Consider the following 18,399-nt stretch of genomic DNA (forward strand, 5'->3'; position numbering starts at 1 on the left):
CATATTTTGGTAATCCAACCAGTTGAACATATGCGTTCGTACTTAATGAATATGATGTCAGTTCGGTTGTCATCTGAGACATTCTCATCAATGATAGGATGACATAAACGGTACAGTGGAAAGTCTACACATTATAGTTATCAGATTCACATGGAATTGTTGTGCAATTCAAATGTTTAAATATAAAATTATTGGTGAAAAGATTAAATGTAATTTTAGCTTCCAAATGAGAGATTTGGGTTTTCATAAGTTTAGGGCTCTGCTCAATCAGTGGCCCGCCCCTGTAAAGAGACATGGGTTATAAAACTATGAAAACACACCCTTCTCCCTCCACTATATAAGCCCTTGACGAAAATGTAACCTTCTCTTCCGGGTACATTAGGATGACGATCCGATGTCAGAAGGGTTCAGATAATAACTACAGAACGAAGCCAACCTCAGGGTGAGCTTTGGTTGCAAATGGTATGAACTTTGAACTCTTATTCGCTACAGAAGTGATACCTCCTAGCCGTTGATGTAACGGTCGTCTTGTGGTGAATGATCGGACCAAGGCGCAGCGGGTGATGAAGACATAATGAATATTTATTAACAGAACGACGAAACACGAAAACTCTTAAACAAACTACAAAACAAATAAACGACGTAGACTGACCTAAAACATGAGAACTTACAAATACACGAAGAACGCACGAACAGGTACAGACTACAAACAAACGCTACAGTCCCGTGTGGTACGAACATACATACAGACACGGAAGACAATCACCCACAAACAAACAGTGAGAACAGCCTACCTTAATATGGTTCTCAATCAGAGGAAACGTCAAACACCTGCCTCTAATTGAGAACCATATCAGGCAACACATTAAACCCAACATAGAAACACAATACATAGAATGCCCACCCCAACTCACGCCCTGACCAACTAAACACATACAAAAACAAGAGAAAACAGGTCAGGAACGTGACATAACCCCCCCCCCCCCCCCTCAACGTGCGAACTCCGGGCGCACCACCAAAAGTCTAGGGGAGGGTCTGGGTGGGCATCTGTCCACGGTGGCGGCTCAGGCTCTGGGCGTGGTCCCCATCCCACCATAGTCAATCCCCGCTTTTGTAGCCTCCTCCCAATGACCACCCTCCAAATTAACCCCACTGGACTAAGGGGCAGCACCGGACTAAGGGGCAGCACCGGAATGAGGGGAAGCTCCGGACTAAGGGGCGGCAGCTCCGGACTGAGGGACGGCAGCTCCGGACTGAGGGACGGCAGCTCCGGACTGAGGGACGGCAGCTCCGGACTGAGGGACGGCAGCTCCGGACTGAGGGACGGCAGCTCCGGACTGAGGGACGGCAGCTCCGGACTGAGGGACGGCAGCTCCGGACTGAGGGACGGCTCTGGCTGGTCATGGCTGGCTGACGGCTCTGGCTGGTCATGGCTGGCTGGCGGCTCTGGCTGGTCATGGCTGGCTGACGGCTCTGGCTGGTCATGGCTGGCTGACGGCTCTGGCTGGTCATGGCTGGCTGACGGCTCTGGCTGGTCATGGCTGGCTGACGGCTCTGGCTGGTCATGGCTGGCTGACGGCTCTGGCTGGTCATGGCTGGCTGACGGCTCTGGCTGGTCATGGCTGGCTGGCGGCTCTGGCTGCTCCTGTCTGGCGGACGGCTCTGGCTGCTCCTGTATGGCGGACGGCTCTGGCTGCTCCTGTCTGGCGGACGGCTCTAGCGGCTCCTGTCTGGCGGACGGCTCTAGCGGCTCCTGTCTGGCGGACGGCTCTAGCGGCTCCTGTCTGGCGGACGGCTCTAGCGGCTCCTGTCTGGCGGACGGCTCTAGCGGCTCCTGTCTGGCGGACGGCTCTGAAGGCTCATGGCAGACGGGCGGCTTTGCAGGCTCAGTACAGACGGGCGGCTTTGAAGGCTCAGTACAGACGGGCGGCTTTGAAGGCTCAGTACAGACGGGCGGCTTTGAAGGCTCAGTACAGACGGGCGGCTTTGAAGGCTCAGTACAGACGGGCAGTTCATGCGGCGCTTGGCAGACGGAAAGTTCAGACGGCGTTGGGCAGACGGGCAGTTCAGGCGCCGTTGGGCAGACAGCAGACTCTGGCCGGCTGAGGCGCACTGTAGGCCTGGTGCATGGTACCGGAACTGGAGGTACCGGCCTAAGGACACGCACCTTAAGGCTAGTGCGGGGAGCAGCAACAGGACGCACAGGACTCTGGAGGCGCACAGGAGGCTTGGTGCGTGGTACCGGAACTGGAGGTACTGGGCTGGAGACACGCATCACAGGGCTAGTGCGTGGAGGAGGAACAGGGCTCTGGAGACGCACAGGAGGCTTGGTGCGTGGTGCCGGAACTGGTGGTACCGGGCTGAAGACACGCACCATAGGGCTAGTGCGTGGAGGAGGAACAGGGCTCTGGAGACGCACAGGAAGCCTGGTGCGTGGTGTAGGCACTGGTGGTACTGGGCTGGGGCGGGGAGGTGGCGCCGGAAATACCGGAAATACCGGACCGTGCAGGCGTACTGGCTCCCTTGAGCACTGAGCCTGCCCAACCTTACCTGGTTGTATGCTCCCCGTAGCCCGACCAGTGCGGGGAGGTGGAATAACCCGCACTGGGCTATGTAGGCGAACCGGGGACACCATGTGTAAGGCTGGTGCCATGTATGCCGGCCCGAGGAGACGCACTGGTGGCCAGATGCATTGGGCCGGCTTCATGACATCCGGCTCAATACTCAATCTAGCCCTGCCAGTGCGGGGAGGTGGAATAACCCGCACCGGGCTAAGCACACGTACAGGAGACACCGTGCGCTTTACCGCATAACACGGTGTCTGCCCGTACTCTCGCTCTCCACGGTAAGCTCGGGGAGTTGGCGCAGGTCTCCTACCTGACTTCGCCACACTCCCTTGTAGCCCCCCCCCAATAAATTTTTGGCCTTGACTCACAGGCTTCCGTGCTAGTCGCGTACCCTCATAACGCCGGTTCCTCTCTCCGGTTGCCTCTGCTCTCCTAATCGCCTCCAGCTGTTCCCATGGGAGGCAATCCCTTCCAGCCAGGATCTCCTCCCATGTGTAGCAACCCTTGCCGTCCAAAACATCCTCCCATGTCCATTCCTCCTTCGTGCGCTGTTGCTTTCTCCCGTTACACCGCTGCTTGATCCTTTGTTGGTGGGTGATTCTGTAACGGTCGTCTTGTGGTGAATGATCGGACCAAGGCGCAGCGGGTGATGAAGACATAATGAATATTTATTAACAGAACGACGAAACACGAAAACTCTTAAACAAACTACAAAACAAATAAACGACGTAGACTGACCTAAAACATGAGAACTTACAAATACACGAAGAACGCACGAACAGGTACAGACTACAAACAAACGCTACAGTCCCGTGTGGTACGAACATACATACAGACACGGAAGACAATCACCCACAAACAAACAGTGAGAACAGCCTACCTTAATATGGTTCTCAATCAGAGGAAACGTCAAACACCTGCCTCTAATTGAGAACCATATCAGGCAACACATTAAACCCAACATAGAAACACAATACATAGAATGCCCACCCCAACTCACGCCCTGACCATACTAAAACAAAGAAAAAACAAAAGAACTATGGTCAGAACGTGACAGGATTTTATAGAATAGCATGTCATATCACTTAATCCGGCATAGCCAAAGACACGACAGTGTAATCATTACTCCAAACGTTTTGCAACAAAACTAGCGAATGCTGTCTAGGGATAGATTTGGATAAGTCCTCAAGTTTGAAGTGGAAGGAGTACAGGGCTTAGCACGAGGACGTTAAAAAGAGATTTTGACTTGGAAAATAATATTTTCAGGATTCGGGTAATTGGTTAATAAGGGAGGAGGATTTGAGGGAAAGAGAGAGGTTGAAAAGACTGAGGGAGGCAGAGTATGGGCTTGAATCTGTTGAGGTTAGCAATAACAAGGGAAAGGGTATGTTGAGGAAGATTGGTGCCAAATTCAAACAGAATGAGCCGGATGCTAGTTCGAGTTCTGAAGGTGAAATGAAAGGAGTGGAACCAGGCCTTTTGGCTGATCCATGGGTGGTTTCAGGTTGGGTGGAAAAGATGGTGGGTGCTGTTGAGTCGTGAAGGTAAACCGAAGTCGACTTCTGATGTTTCTTTGTGTTTCTTTAGATCGGACGGAGCAGGCGATGTAACTTGGGGAAAGGCCTGTATCTTACTTTGAGCTTAGGTACAAGTCATCATTGAAAGGAGTGATTTCTGGGGTAGCAAAAAGTGTGGAGGTGGAGCAATTTAAGTTGAAGATTCCTTGTGTTTGCGATGCCTGCCGTTTGGTGCGACGCAGACCTGGTGGGTAGCGTGGTGAAACAGAGGTGACACAGTCTGTTCTTTGAGCTCTGATTCAGTCTTTACCTGACAAAGTAATGTTAGGATATATGAGTTATGTTGTTAGAGCTTTTGTGCCAAATACACTGCAGTGTTCTAGGTGTCACGTTTATGTTCATGTTGCAGCAGTGTGTAGGAGGGAGAATCCAAGATGTGGGGACTGTGCAGAAAAACATGGGGCATAGGAATGTGTAGTTTCGGTGGGAAAAGTTGTGTGTGTCAACTGTAGGGGTGCCCATGTTGCTGGGGATCGGAGGTGTCCGGTGCGAGAGAGGCAGGTTGAGGTGGCCAGGGTCAGAGTAGAGCAGAAGATGTCATATGCTGAGGCAGTAAAGAAAGTAGAGGCGGGTGGATCAAGGGTGAGAGATTCTGAGAGGATCCCTGTGAATAGTAGATCTCTGCCAGAACAGAGGGATAGGCCAATGAGTGATATACTGTATGTTTCAGTAAGGTTGGCTTCTTAGCGTTCACAGCAATGGTTATCAATTGTACTGCAGATATGGAACATAAGTCACAGAAAATAGATGTTGTGGCGGCAACTGCAGAGAAGTACTTCAGGGGACGAGATTTGACTTCAGAAGAGTTACAGGGTGTGTAGTAGTGACCCGTCCTCTCAGGTCATTGGCTTGGGGTAGGATCAGATGGGTTTAAAGTAGTGGAATAAGGTGGTGGGTTTTTAATGAGTGTAGGTTTAGTTGGTAGGCTTATTAAAATATATTAGTTTTTTTATTTTCCCATTTCCTATCACAAAGTGCAATGGATTTATACTATAGTTCAGTTGGGGGCAGTAATGCAACATATTGGATGCCAACCGCCATTAAACCTCACCGAAGAAGAATTTGTATATATTTTTTTTAATTGAACCTTTATTTAACTAGGCAAGTCAGTTAAGAACAAATTCTTATTTGCAATGAAGGCCTACACCGGCCAAACCCGGACGACTCTGGGCCAATTGTGCGCCACCCTATGGGACTCCCAGTCACGGCCGGTTGTGATACAGCCTGGATGTTGTGGCTCTGTGCGATATAACTGTGCGATGCCTGCCGTTTGGTGCGACGCAGACCTGGTGGGGAGCGTGGTGAAACATAAACTGGTGTTTCTATTGGACAGGTTCAGCAAACAGGGAGGAATCTACCTGAATCTGTCCAATAGAAACACTTGTTTTCAATGCAAAACAGAACATTTTGGAGTAATGTTTACACACCATGTAATCCATATAAAAACAGTAGCCTATAGGAGGGAACCAGGCAATAGAAAACATGAGGATAATGTTATTGTCAGAGCTATTGAGATGGTATATTTCAAGAAATAAGCCGTTTCATTTTACAAGTGCAAGCAGGAATGCACGATAAAGATATTTTGATGTGCAACACAAATCAGTGATTGGAACGAATGTTGGGTTGACAATTAGGCTATTGTTCCTATAAATAGGGCTCAGAATTTAAAATATCATTCAAAACCCAATAGCTAGATCTCTATGTACTGCCAGTTTGCTGTGTAATTAATCTAACAGTAAATAAAAAATAATACAAAACTTTGCAGCATACTACTCAATGATGTTGCCTTTATATAGACTAGGTTATAGGCATATCTTAGAGATACTCCAGTATGTTTGATATGTTTGTTGCCTATGTTTTAGGCCTATTGCTTGTTTGACTCATTGGGAAGCCTGCTTTATTTTACACCTTTATTTGAAAGGATTTGAGGGTTAGTTTGAGTTGGGGAAAACAGGGCAGCAGGTCATGAGATCTGCCTGTGCAGATTTTACACACTGGCCCATAGGCTGCTAAAAGCGCAGCAGTGCAGTTGATAGGATACTGTCCCTTCTACACCGTGGATTGCGGCATCTTGCATATGAATATATGAATAATAATAATAATAATACAATTATGCATTATGTGATGCATAATAATACCATGGCAATTTGGAATGTCCAGTCAATGAGCATTATGGCTAACTTTTGATTACTATGTATGGTGCTATACTGTTTACTACAGTATGTTAATTTATGCTGTTAGATTACATCACTTTCTCACTAGCTTATTATAGGGATAGGCATGAGTAATCAAGTACTTGAGTACTCGAACGGACGTCAAAGCTCAATCATTAACCAGAGCTAAAAATAAATAAAAATACTGGAAAACTATTTGGTGGAATGTACAGTCGTGACAAAAGTTTTGAGAATGACACATATATTCATTTTCACAAAGTCTGCTGCCTCAGTTTGTATGATGGCAATTTGCATATACTCCAGAATGTTATGAAGAGTGATCAGATGAATTGCAATTAATTGCAAAGTCCCTCTTTGCCATGCAAATGAACTGAATCCCCCCAAAACATTTCCACTGCATTTCAGCCCTGCCACAAAAGGACCAACTGACATCATGTCTGTGATTCTCTCGTTAACACAGGTGTGAGTGTTGACGAGGACAAGGCTGGAGATCACTCTGTCATGCTGATTGAGTTCGAAACACAGACTGGAAGCTTCAAAAGGAGGGTGGTGCTTGGAATCATTGTTCTTCCTCTTTCAAACATGGTTACCTGCAAGGAAACACGTGCCGTCATCATTGCTTTGCACAAAAAGGGCTTCACATGCAAGGATATTGCTGCCAGTAAGATTGCACGTAAATCAACCATTTATCGGATCATCAAGAACTTCAAGGAGAGCGGTTCAATTATTGTGAAGAAGGCTTCAGGGCGCCCAAGAAAGTCCAGCAAGCGCCAGGACCGTCTCCTAAAGTTGATTCAACTGCGGGATCAGGGCACCATCAGTAGAGAGCTTGCTCAGGAATGGCAGCAGGCAGGTGTGAGTGCATCTGCACGCACAGTGAGGCAAATACTTTTGGAGGATTGCCTGGTGTCAAGAAGGGCAGCAAAGAAGCCACTTCTCTCCAGGAAAAACATCAGGGACAGACTGATATTCTGCAAAAGGTACAGGGATTGGACTGCTGAGGACTGGGGTAAAGTCATTTTCTCTGATGAATCCCCTTTCCGATTGTTTGGTGCATCCGGAAAAAAGCATGTCCGGAGAAGACAAGGTGAGCGCTACCATCAGTCCTGTGTCATGCCAACAGTAAAGCATCCTGAGACCATTCATGTGTGGGGTTGCTTCTCAGCCAAGGGAGTGGGCTCACTCACAATTTTGCCTAAGAACACAGCATTGAATAAAGAATGGTACCAACACATCCTCAGAGAGCAATTTCTCCCAACCAACAGTTTGGTGACGAACAATGCCTTTTCCAGCATGATGGAGCACCTTTCCATAAGGCAAAAGTGATAACTAAGGGGCTCGGGGAACAAACATCAATATTTTGGGTCCATGGCCAGGAAACTCCCCAAATCTTAATCCCATTGAGAACTTGTGGTCAATCCTCAAGAGGCGGGTGGACAAACAAAAACACACAAATTCTGACAAACTCCAAGCATTGATTATGCAAGAATGGGTTGCCATCAGTCAGGATGTGGCCCAGAAGTTAATTGACAGTATGCCAGGGCGGATTGCAAAGGTCTTGAAAAAGAAGGGTCAACACCTCAAATATTGACTCTGCATTAACTTAATGTAATTGTCAATAAAAGCCATTGACACTTATGAAATGTTTGTAATTATACTTCAGTATTCCATAGTAACATAAAGACACTGAAGCAGCAAACTTTGTGAAAATTTATATTTGTGTCATTCTCAAAACTTTTGGCCACGACTGACTGTATGTAAAAATTTGTCACGAAGACATTTTCAATTTTGCCTTGAAGACAACTTTCATTTGCTTTGACTCTAGTTTTCCATTTGTACATGTGAATTTTGGGGCCACAACAAAAAAGAAACCAAGCCAAGCATTACACAATTCTTCTCCCTAAATGTCTCATTCACTCAATTGCGATCTGACCACTCAATACACGCAAGCTCTCTTTAGGCTTACAGAAATAAATGCCTATAAAAACAGATCTAACTGATGGGATACACAAGCTATATTTCTTGGTAAATGACAACAGTTTTATCACAACTTCTAAATGGACTGGTTGATTGAAGTAGGAAAATATTTGTTCTAACAAAGAGCTGCAGTTTTGGAATAATTGTGTCCCATCTATTTTCTGCTTAGGCTACTTTGTGAACAGCTAGTGCTATTTAGAATTGGTTAGCATAGGCTATAACCCCTCCAAACATAGACAGGTTCCACACTGAAAATACGCAAAAAGATTAGTACCCTTGTAAAGACAAAGACCGTATTTTCATCAGAATCATTAAGCCTAGGCCTACTCACCAAACAGATGTCATGGCCGTAATTCATTACCATGCAGTGTTAAATGTGGAATTATTCATCCATTTGGAAATTTCCAAATAACAGGCAGAATAAATTAAATTATAAAGTGGGTGGTTCAAGCCCTGAATGCTGATTGGCTGACAGCCATCGTATATCAGACTGTATACCAAAGGTATGACAGAGGATTTATTTTTACTGCTCTAATTACGTTGGTAACCAGTTTATAATAGCAATAAGGCACCTCTGGGTATTGTGGTATATGGCCAATATACCACGGCTAAGGGCTGTATCCAGGCACTCCGCGTTGGTCATATACCACACCTCCTCGGGTTTTATTGCTTAATCTAACGTCTGTATATAGAAAATAAGACAGATTTTATTTTGTAACCCTGAATGTTTTTTTATTTCAACTCGCCAAATTAAGCCGTTTCAAATGATCACTCTTTAGCTGTGTTCGAATACCCATACCAACATACTGTGTACAATATACTTAATGCATACTGTAAATTAATGGTATCCTTTCAGTTGAGCGTACTAGCTCTTCACTTGTCTACCGGAAGTTGATGCTGTTGCTATGCAACCTCTTGTTAGCATAACAAATTACTAGCTAGGCATTTTACGACTTCGGGTGTGTTCTTAAATTCAATCTGGATGTCACGCCCTGACCATAGTTTGCTTTGTATGTTTCTATGTTTTGTTTGGTCAGGGTGTGATCTGAGTGGGCATTCTATGTTGTCTAGTTTGTCTGTTTCTGTGTTTGGCCTGATATGGTTCTCAATCAGAGGCAGGTGTTAGTCGTTGTCTCTGATTGGGAACCATAGCCTGTTTTGTCATTGTGGGTTGTGGGTGATTGTCTATGTTAGTTGCTTGTGTCAGCACATTTCTTATATAGCTTCACGTTCGTTGTTCGTATAGTTTGTTCAGTGTTCTCTGTTTATTAAATTCATGATGAACACATACCACGCTGCATTTTGGTCCTCCGATCCTTCCAACTACTCCTCCTCAGACAAGGAGGACGACGAGCGTGACACTGGAGAGCCAGATAACATGAAAACAGCCTAACCAGCTCTGCTAGGGCGAGTAAAATGGTCAGAGTGAGATGTTCTCTCATTTCTGTCTGGAAGTAGCTATCAAGCTGGCTAACTTTAGCCAGTTAGCTTTGGTGCTTGATGGCCGTTATGAGGTCAGAACGCTCGGCTCAACCCTACTCCATGTTATGATTTATTGGTTATGTTAACATGGATTTGTGGATCAACAGAACTGCTGTATTAATGTGGGGAATCTGTAAGTATCCTATCAAATCATGTTGGTGAGGCAAGGTAGGTTTATGGAGTCCAGGTGAGTAGGGTATACAATTTATTTAAACATGTCAGCATCACATGTATTTCTTTAGTGTTATTGTTTTTCTGGGTGAATAAGGTTTGTAAAATATCCTTGTCGTTGGGGGCAATGCCTAAAGTATGGTAAGTTTAAGTGGTCTCATCTCATTGGGAACAATAGCAAGGTAAGTTTATGATGTAACGTGCATGTGTTTTGATTAAGTTGATCACATAGTCCTCAGTCACACAATTGTTAATAATGGGATTTTCTCTGAATGTCTTTTTTTGTAACATACATTCTATCACAGGTGCAGAATGCAGTGTCCAGTGGGCTAACTGGCATAGCCTGCACAGATGAGCAGTGACAATGGAATGCAGGGACTTGGGAGGAACCTTGAGTCAAAGTGGTTAAACAGCATTGACTTCACATACCATAAGGCCAGTGACCAATATGCAGAAAAGCATCCAGAATGTCCACCCCTGCCTCCCACTCACATGAGAAATTGAATAGGAGCCTGAGACACCTGAATCTGCCTGTGGGGAGTCTGCTCTATAAGTGTGTTAATGCTGAACTGACAATAATATCACAGCCAGTAGCATCCCAGGTAAAATTGGACTGAAAGGAATATTTATTTGTATTTATTTGTATAATGTATTTGAACTGATGTGTATCTCTTCTGCTCAATGCTTTCTAACTCCATATAATAACTTAATATAGATTCTCTACTCTTTCAGAGCCACATGGAGAGCATGTCAATTACAACTGCCAGAAGTGCCTGTCCTTCTACAATGAATTTGTGAAACTTGACCCAACCCAGTCGACTGCTTAGGAACAGATCACAAAGGAGCACAGTGCCTCACACTTGTGGCATGACTCAAGGAAGCTTTGAGTTACTGCAAGCTCAGCCAAAGAAGGTCCGTCAGGGAATCCACTAACCCTGGTAAGTTTCTCCAGGAGCATCTGCATCCCAGGTTCCAAGGGAATGCAGCAACATGCTACGGGAAAGATAATGTGCTGATGGCCTCCCAGTGGCTGGAAGACTGTGGATACTCTGTGGACCAGTTGTCAGTGTTGAAGAGCCATGGCTACCAGCAAGCCCTGATGGAGTGCTGAACTCCAAGGAGCTGTTAGAGATCAAGTGTCCGGTCATGGGGAAGGGCTTTGATTCTCTGGATGATGTCTTCAATGGGAACGCCTGTGATGTGACGGTGGTGGAGGGCACACCCCAACTGCAACCACATGGGCCACGTGGCTACTACATGCAGGTGCACAAATTGGTATGTTTAGCACAGGACTGAGAGAAAGTAAGGTGTTCATCTGGACTCCGTCCCAGCAAGTTGTCATCCCTGTTCCCTATGATGCACAGTCCTGTGCAGAGGCTGTCCTGAGGTTGAAGGCATTCTACTCAACACACATGCTGCCATTTATTGTTGAGCATCATCAGGCAGGCAGATTGTCACCGAGTGACAAATATATGCAGCTCTGTAGAAGTATGTAGTCAGATGTCTTTCCTGTTTGCAGTTACTACACATTGTTTTTCAATTAAAAAGCCTGACTTAATGCATCAACAGTCACAGTACTGTGGAAACGTTTTTTTATTAATATGAATCAGTATGTAAAACAAATAATTAAGTTGAGTTGTTATAGAATGAATTGAAATGAAACTTCATGTAACTTTTGACAGATAACTTTAATTCATATTTGGAAATCGACCCTGTGAATGGCATTTGACTGGTCAGTTGATTCAGCATCTTCATGAATGATATCGCCACGCAGGTTACACAGGGCAGCACAGATTCAAAGTATTTTGTCCATTTTAGATGAAAGGTTGATTGGCACTGTCTGTGAGATGATTCTAAACCATTTGAGCCTTTGAATTACGCATTCCACATGAACCCTCACGTTAGCTATCCGTCTTGTACATGTGGTGTCCTCCTCTGACAGCTGTGCGCCTCTTTTTGTGAAGGATGGAATTGTTAATTTGACCTTCCTCTCGTGTAGCAGATCACAGATTGTGAAGCCCCGGTCAGCCATGACCTCATCACCTGGACAGAGGTACTCCAGGAACCCAGGATCCGATGTTATACATTTGTTGCTACATCTACCTCCATATGCTGAGGAGATAAACATCACTAGACCACAAGGTACAATGGACACCAGGTGCTTGATAGTGTTCTGGGCGTAGTAATGGCTGAATGACTCCCCCTTTGAATTCAGATTCTTGCACTTCTATAAAACAGTTTCTGAGCAGTCAATAATGCAGGTTGTTCCTGGGTAGTGGTCCTTAAAACATTGTGGCATTGTAGCACGGATGGTCTCCCTTGGCAGCCGTGGAATGCACTCCCTCAGATTCTCTTCCATCATGTCGACCCAATAACTAAATCACTCAACTGACAATACTCTGGGAAACACCAAACCTTTCTGCTAGGTACTGTTGCAGCAAGTTGAGCTTCAGCTTCATCAGTGTCATCAGGAGTTAGTATGTCAGGTCTAACTGAAAGCTGCCTTTGTAGAGGGGTAGAAGATGTTCCGCCAGGGTAGAAAAGGCAGCAAGACAAGCCTGTATGCAGTCGACAGAGTGCTTTGTTCCTCAGCACGGTTTTGTAGAGAGGTCCTGCTGGGCACTGTGTCCCTGCCTCACGGGTAGTGGGCTTTACATGATCACCTGAGCTGTGATCACTTAGAGATGGGTCTTCCCATTGTGTTTGGGCATCCTTCTCTGAAGTCATATCCATTCCTTCTATCTGTGTTTGTCAATCCCCATTTTCAATTTGGTGAACACGTGAGCCTGTTGTGTCATCAGTTAAGAAATCAGTATGGCTTGTTAAACAAGTCAATGGACAATTAATAACAAAACTGTACAATAAAACACCATACTGCATGGATGCTCCTAATAATATTTAATAATCATAATAATTAAGTATATATAACATTTTATTGAGTTGTAGAGGAAATAAATTGTGCTATTATAAGACTGTGCTTAGATACAAGAGCAAGACAAAATGAGAGCAGGTAAACTGCTCAAGTGTTTGGCTTACCTGTCACTGATGAATGCCTGACCAACACCTGACACTTCTTCACGAATGGAGCATCGTAGCCAAGCCATTTATCTGGGTAAGAATGCTCCATTGTAGGCTTCTGGTCAAATAAGTGGTAGGAGCACACAAAGGGACGTTTAGGTGGTTTCTTTAGGTTCAACGCTTTGAGCCAGAGCCACAAATACTCTGCATATTTAGGAGGTGGATGCAGGTCGTATGGGGCTCTACAGGTACATTCAGATCAACGTAGAGGTTGGTGTTCAAAACATTGCTGTTGAAAAAACTGCCTCCTCTTCATCCAATTATTGTGCCAGCCTCATACAGAACATATAATGCTTGTCATGTTGATCGATTTTAGGACTTTATGCAGTTCTGTCAGTGTAAAACTATCAACCTCTCAACTAAATGTACCACTTTTTGTAACGGCTGTCGTCGGAAGAAGGTGAAGACCAAAACGCAGCGTGGTAAGTGTTCGTCATATTTAATAGAAACTGAACACTAAAAAGCAAGGCTACCTAAGTATGGCTCCCAATCAGAGACAACGATAGACAGCTGCCTCTGATTGGGAACCACACCAGGCCAAACACATAGAAAACCAACAACATAGAAAAAAGAACATAGACTGCCCACCCTAGTCACACCCTGGCCTAACCAAAATAGAGAATAAAAAACCTCTCTATAGCCAGGGCGTGACAGTACCCCCCCTAAAGGTGCGGACTCCGGCCGCAAAACCTGACTCTAAAGGGGAGGGTCCGGGTGGGCCTTCCTTACGGCGGCGGCTCGGGTGCGGGACGTGGACCCCGCTCCACCTCAGTCTTGGCCCACTTAGGTGGCGCCTCTGGAGCGGAGACCCTCGCAGCGGGCCCCGGACTGAAGACCCTCGTAGAGGGCACCACTGGACTGAGGGGCGCCTCTGGCATGCTCCGGACTGACGGGCGGCTCTGGCAGCTCCGGACTGACGGGCGGCTCTGGCAGCTCCGGACTGGCGGGAGACTCTGGCAGCGCCGGACAGACGGGCGGCTCTGGCAGCTCCGGACAGGAGAGAGAACCTGGAGGGAGGAGACGGAGAGACAGCCTGGTGCGTGGGGCTGCCACAGGACCCACCAGGCTGGGGAGACCTACAGGAGGCCTGGTGTGTGGAGGAGGCACCGGATGGACTGGGCTGTGGGGGAGCACTGGAGCTCTGGTGCGCAGCCTTGGCACCACTTCTCCAGGCTGGATGACCACTTTAGCCCGGACCCTCCAGAGTGCAGGCACAGGTTGAACCGGGCTGTGGGGGAGCACTGGAGATCTGGTGCATACTACTCGCACCTCTCCCTTAGGCTCAATGCCCACATTCGCCCGGCACGGGCGGAGCGCAGGCATAGGACGCACTGCACCCTCCCAGCGCTCCGGAGACACAGCACGCAGAGCCGGCGCAAGATACTCTGGGCCTAAACGGCATACCGGAGACCAGACACGCTGAGCCGGCACAACATGCCCTGGCTGGATGCCCACTCTCGCATGACACTTGCGGGGGGCTGGCCTATAGCGCTCTGGGCTATGAGCGCATACTGGCGACACCGTGCGCTTGACCGCATAACACGGTGCCTGACCAGTACTGCGCTTCTTCCGGTAAGCACGGGGAGTTGGCTCAGGTCTATCGCCTGACTCCGCCAATCTCCCCGTGTGGGGGGCTGCCTCTCGTGCCTGTCGCGCTGCCGTGCTAACTCCTCATATCGCCGCCGCTCAGCTTTAGCTGCCTCCAGTTCTTCCTTGGGGCGGCGATATTCCCCAGCCTGTGCCCAGGGTCCCTTACCATCCATGTCCATGAGTCCAGATAACGCTGCTGCTCGATACCACGCTGCTTGGTCCTTGGTTGGTGGGTGATTCTGTAACGGCGGTCGTCGGAAGAAGGTGAAGACCAAAACGCAGCGTGGTAAGTGTTTGTCATATTTAATAGAAACTGAACACTAAAAAGCAAAAACAACAAAGTGACAACCGAAACAGCTCCGTCAGGTGCAACACACACTAAACAGAAATTAATCACTCACAACACAAAATGGGAAAACAGGCTACCTAAGTATGGCTCCCAATCAGAGACAACGATAGACAGCTGCCTCTGATTGGGAACCACACCAGGCCAAACACATAGAAAACCAACAACATAGAAAAAAGAATATAGACTGCCCACCCTAGTCACACCCTGGCTTAACCAAAATAGAGAATAAAAACCTCTCTATAGCCAGGGCGTGACACTTTTGCCGCTTTCGCTTTTTTTTCCCATTTAGAAAAATATTCTGTTCTCTTTTATTCTGCTATATTACATATTCAGTGTTACTCACTGACATAGGCTATAGATGGAGGCCACTTTGGGAGGCCACTTTGGGTTGAGACAATCACTTAGAGGGCCGCACAGATCTTTAATTTGTTGTACTTTTTCTTCCAATACTTTCAATTATCAATTTAGCGCAAATTCAGAGCAATAGAGCACATGCAATTGATTTGATGGACAGCACATCACAAATATAGACATACAGACATCAAATAGGCTACATCACATGTATAAGACCCATATTAAGGGTTACCTCAGTAGTTGGATGAACGAAAATGTCACTTATGCTCCTTGACTGAATTCATTCTAAATTTATAGTCTGTTGTTGCTATCCTTGTGAGGCAATCCAGGTGTGCATTGGTCAGTCTGTTTCTCTGTTTTTGTTTCACAATGTTCATTGTTGAGTCCCTTCTCCTTCCCTCGCATGTTTGGGGCGCCGATAGTGGACACAGATGCCAGATTTGACCAGTCAATATTATGTAACAAGGGCTTTCAGAATATCCCATCCTCCTGTTTGTCCCTGAAGGGGCAGTAAACACAAACGTTCCTCTCTGAACGACTCGTTTTGAGGGAAGCGAACATCAGCGCTTTCATCAAGCACAATACTAAAACACTGCGACACTGATATGTGTTGTCTTCTATGCGTCTTGTTATGGTCGAGTCTGAGAGTTGCAGTCCCTTAATTTGCTTTAAAATAGATTCCTTGTTTGTGAAATCAGCATACAACATTTCGGCTGAGGCCAAAAACATCTCCGCATCTGTGAAGGCCTTCTTGTTTCTAGTGAGTATCCCAAGCAATCTCATATGTTGTCTCTGTCATTTTCTCTGCAACAGTGCTAGATCTGTCCATCATTTGTTGTTGTCCTTTTAGCTGTCCTTTGAGTTGCGCTATTTTGTTGTTTCTGAGGTTGCTTTGTGGCGGATATGTTTTGTCAAAGTGTGCATGATGTGACTGGAAATGTCGCTCTAAATTAGCTTTTTTTAAACAATTGACTGCCTTCTGGCAAATAAGACAAGGCGAGCTAGTCCCATTATGCAGTACAAAAAAATACTTGTCTGTCCATTTCTCTTGGAACTTTCTGCATTCTTCTTGAATCGACCTTATTCTTCTCTTAGCCACCGGAGTCACGTTAGCTAGCCGCATTTCCCTGCCGCCATCTTCCTGATTTTCCTGGTTCTCCGATGGTTGCTCGTTCATAGCGGACACGTTGTTCGCCAGTTCTTCCCCCTAATTTTCATTGTCAATAGATTTACGTTTCTTTTTTTTCTTTTTTTATTACAATAAATCGATCCATGTCTACCAGACTGCAAAATTAGCTAGTAGCAAACTGATGTGTTGGTCGATGTAACTGAGCAGTTGCGTTCTATTTCGGCAAACTTTCTGTTTAACAGCTGCGCTATACTGCCATCTATCTGCTGTCCAGGGAGCAATAGACATAGCCAATGAAGTGATTCAGGCCTGCATTAAAGACAATGAATTTAAATTGTATAATTTATGTATTGTGGATGGAAACTAGGAAAATTACCGAGAGCCGCAAATGAAGGGCTGCCGAGCCGCAATGAGTACCACTGGCCTATGTTATTACAATGCTATTCAATTGTAGCGATTATTCCATTAGCACTATTGTCATTGTTATCCTTACATGCTCTCCTAGTACAGTTGCTACATTCTATAGCTCAGTGGTCACCAACCGGTGAAAGCATTCCTAGTCGATCACCAAACATTTTTGTAGAAAAGCCAACAATAAAGACTTGCGCTCCTTTTTAAAAATGGATGTCACGCAGTTGATGGTAGGTGCACCTGATTCAGAAGCCCTGCGTAGATAAAGTGTTCCCATTTTGAACCTTTTAATTTGTCTGAAAAACCAAACTAACTAACTACCAGGCGGACCAGGATATCTGTGGCTAAATCGAGTGTCTACTTACTGGCCAATCGGATAGCTCAAATCCACGTGCCTACAGCTTCCAGTGTAGTTTGATATTAGCCTACATGAGATTTCATAACTTTTAAAAACCATGACCAGAGAGACTGTCAAATAATACCGCAAGGAGCTGGTATTTTTACGAGTGATTTCATGTTTAAGTTTTTATTCAGCACTGCCAACACTGTTTTAATTCAACACTATTACAAAACAGAAAACGCGTTTCTCCATACTACCACTTGCGCTGCAGCTGAAATTAATTAGTAGCCAAGTGTATCAATGGCCCTGCGTTTTTATTATTAGTAGCTCGTTGTGTGTATTTTAAAATCGAGGAATATTTCACTTTCTCTGGTCATAGGAACAACATGAATTTGTGCATGACTCAGCATGAGGCAGATGCGGTGCGACTGGAGTTTCGCCATCAGTTGGAAGACGTTGTCCCCTCTCTCGTCAGTCTCACTGGAGGAAAGGAAGGTGAGAGGCGGACCCTCTGCTGCTCTCTCCCTCCCTCAGCTCCCTCTCTCCGACTTCAGTGTATTCAAGACAACTGGGAACTCGGGAAAAAAAAACTAGATCCGACTGACAAAAATATTTTTGAACGGTCATCCAACTCGGAATTCCAAGTAGAAAACTCGGGCATCTTTCTGGAGCTCCCATTTTCCGATCTGAGGATCACTGACGTCATGATTTTACCTCCCTTTTCCCCGTTCCCAGTTGTCTTGAAAGAACCATGACCATCAGATGCAGGTACCGTCAGTACAGTAAAATAAAAACGCAAATGATTTCAATTTATGCTCAGCTGTGCTTCGCAAGTGCTACACCAACTGATCTATTTTGTTAAAAAAGCTCCAGTTTTGAAATATAATATGGTCTGAGAAAAACAATATTGTCAGGCCAGGCATATAGCCAACATGCTGTGATAATGTAGGGTACTAGGGCTACTGCACAAATCTCATTCACGGAACTGTTTTTATTAGGTTAAAGTTACATTTTTTAAGTAATGTTAAAAAAAACATCTGAGCGGTAGATCTCGGCTTGCTTTTTGACTGCGAAAGTGATCTTGACTCAGAAAATGTTGGTGACCACTGCATAGCTGTACCATTGTGTAATATATTCCCATTAATCTCTTCTCTCGTAGATACCACACATCTGACATGTATCACTATCACTCCTATTCTC

This window comes from Salvelinus namaycush, chromosome 28 (genome assembly GCF_016432855.1).
Source record: "Salvelinus namaycush isolate Seneca chromosome 28, SaNama_1.0, whole genome shotgun sequence".
Taxonomy (NCBI): Eukaryota; Metazoa; Chordata; class Actinopteri; order Salmoniformes; family Salmonidae; genus Salvelinus; species Salvelinus namaycush.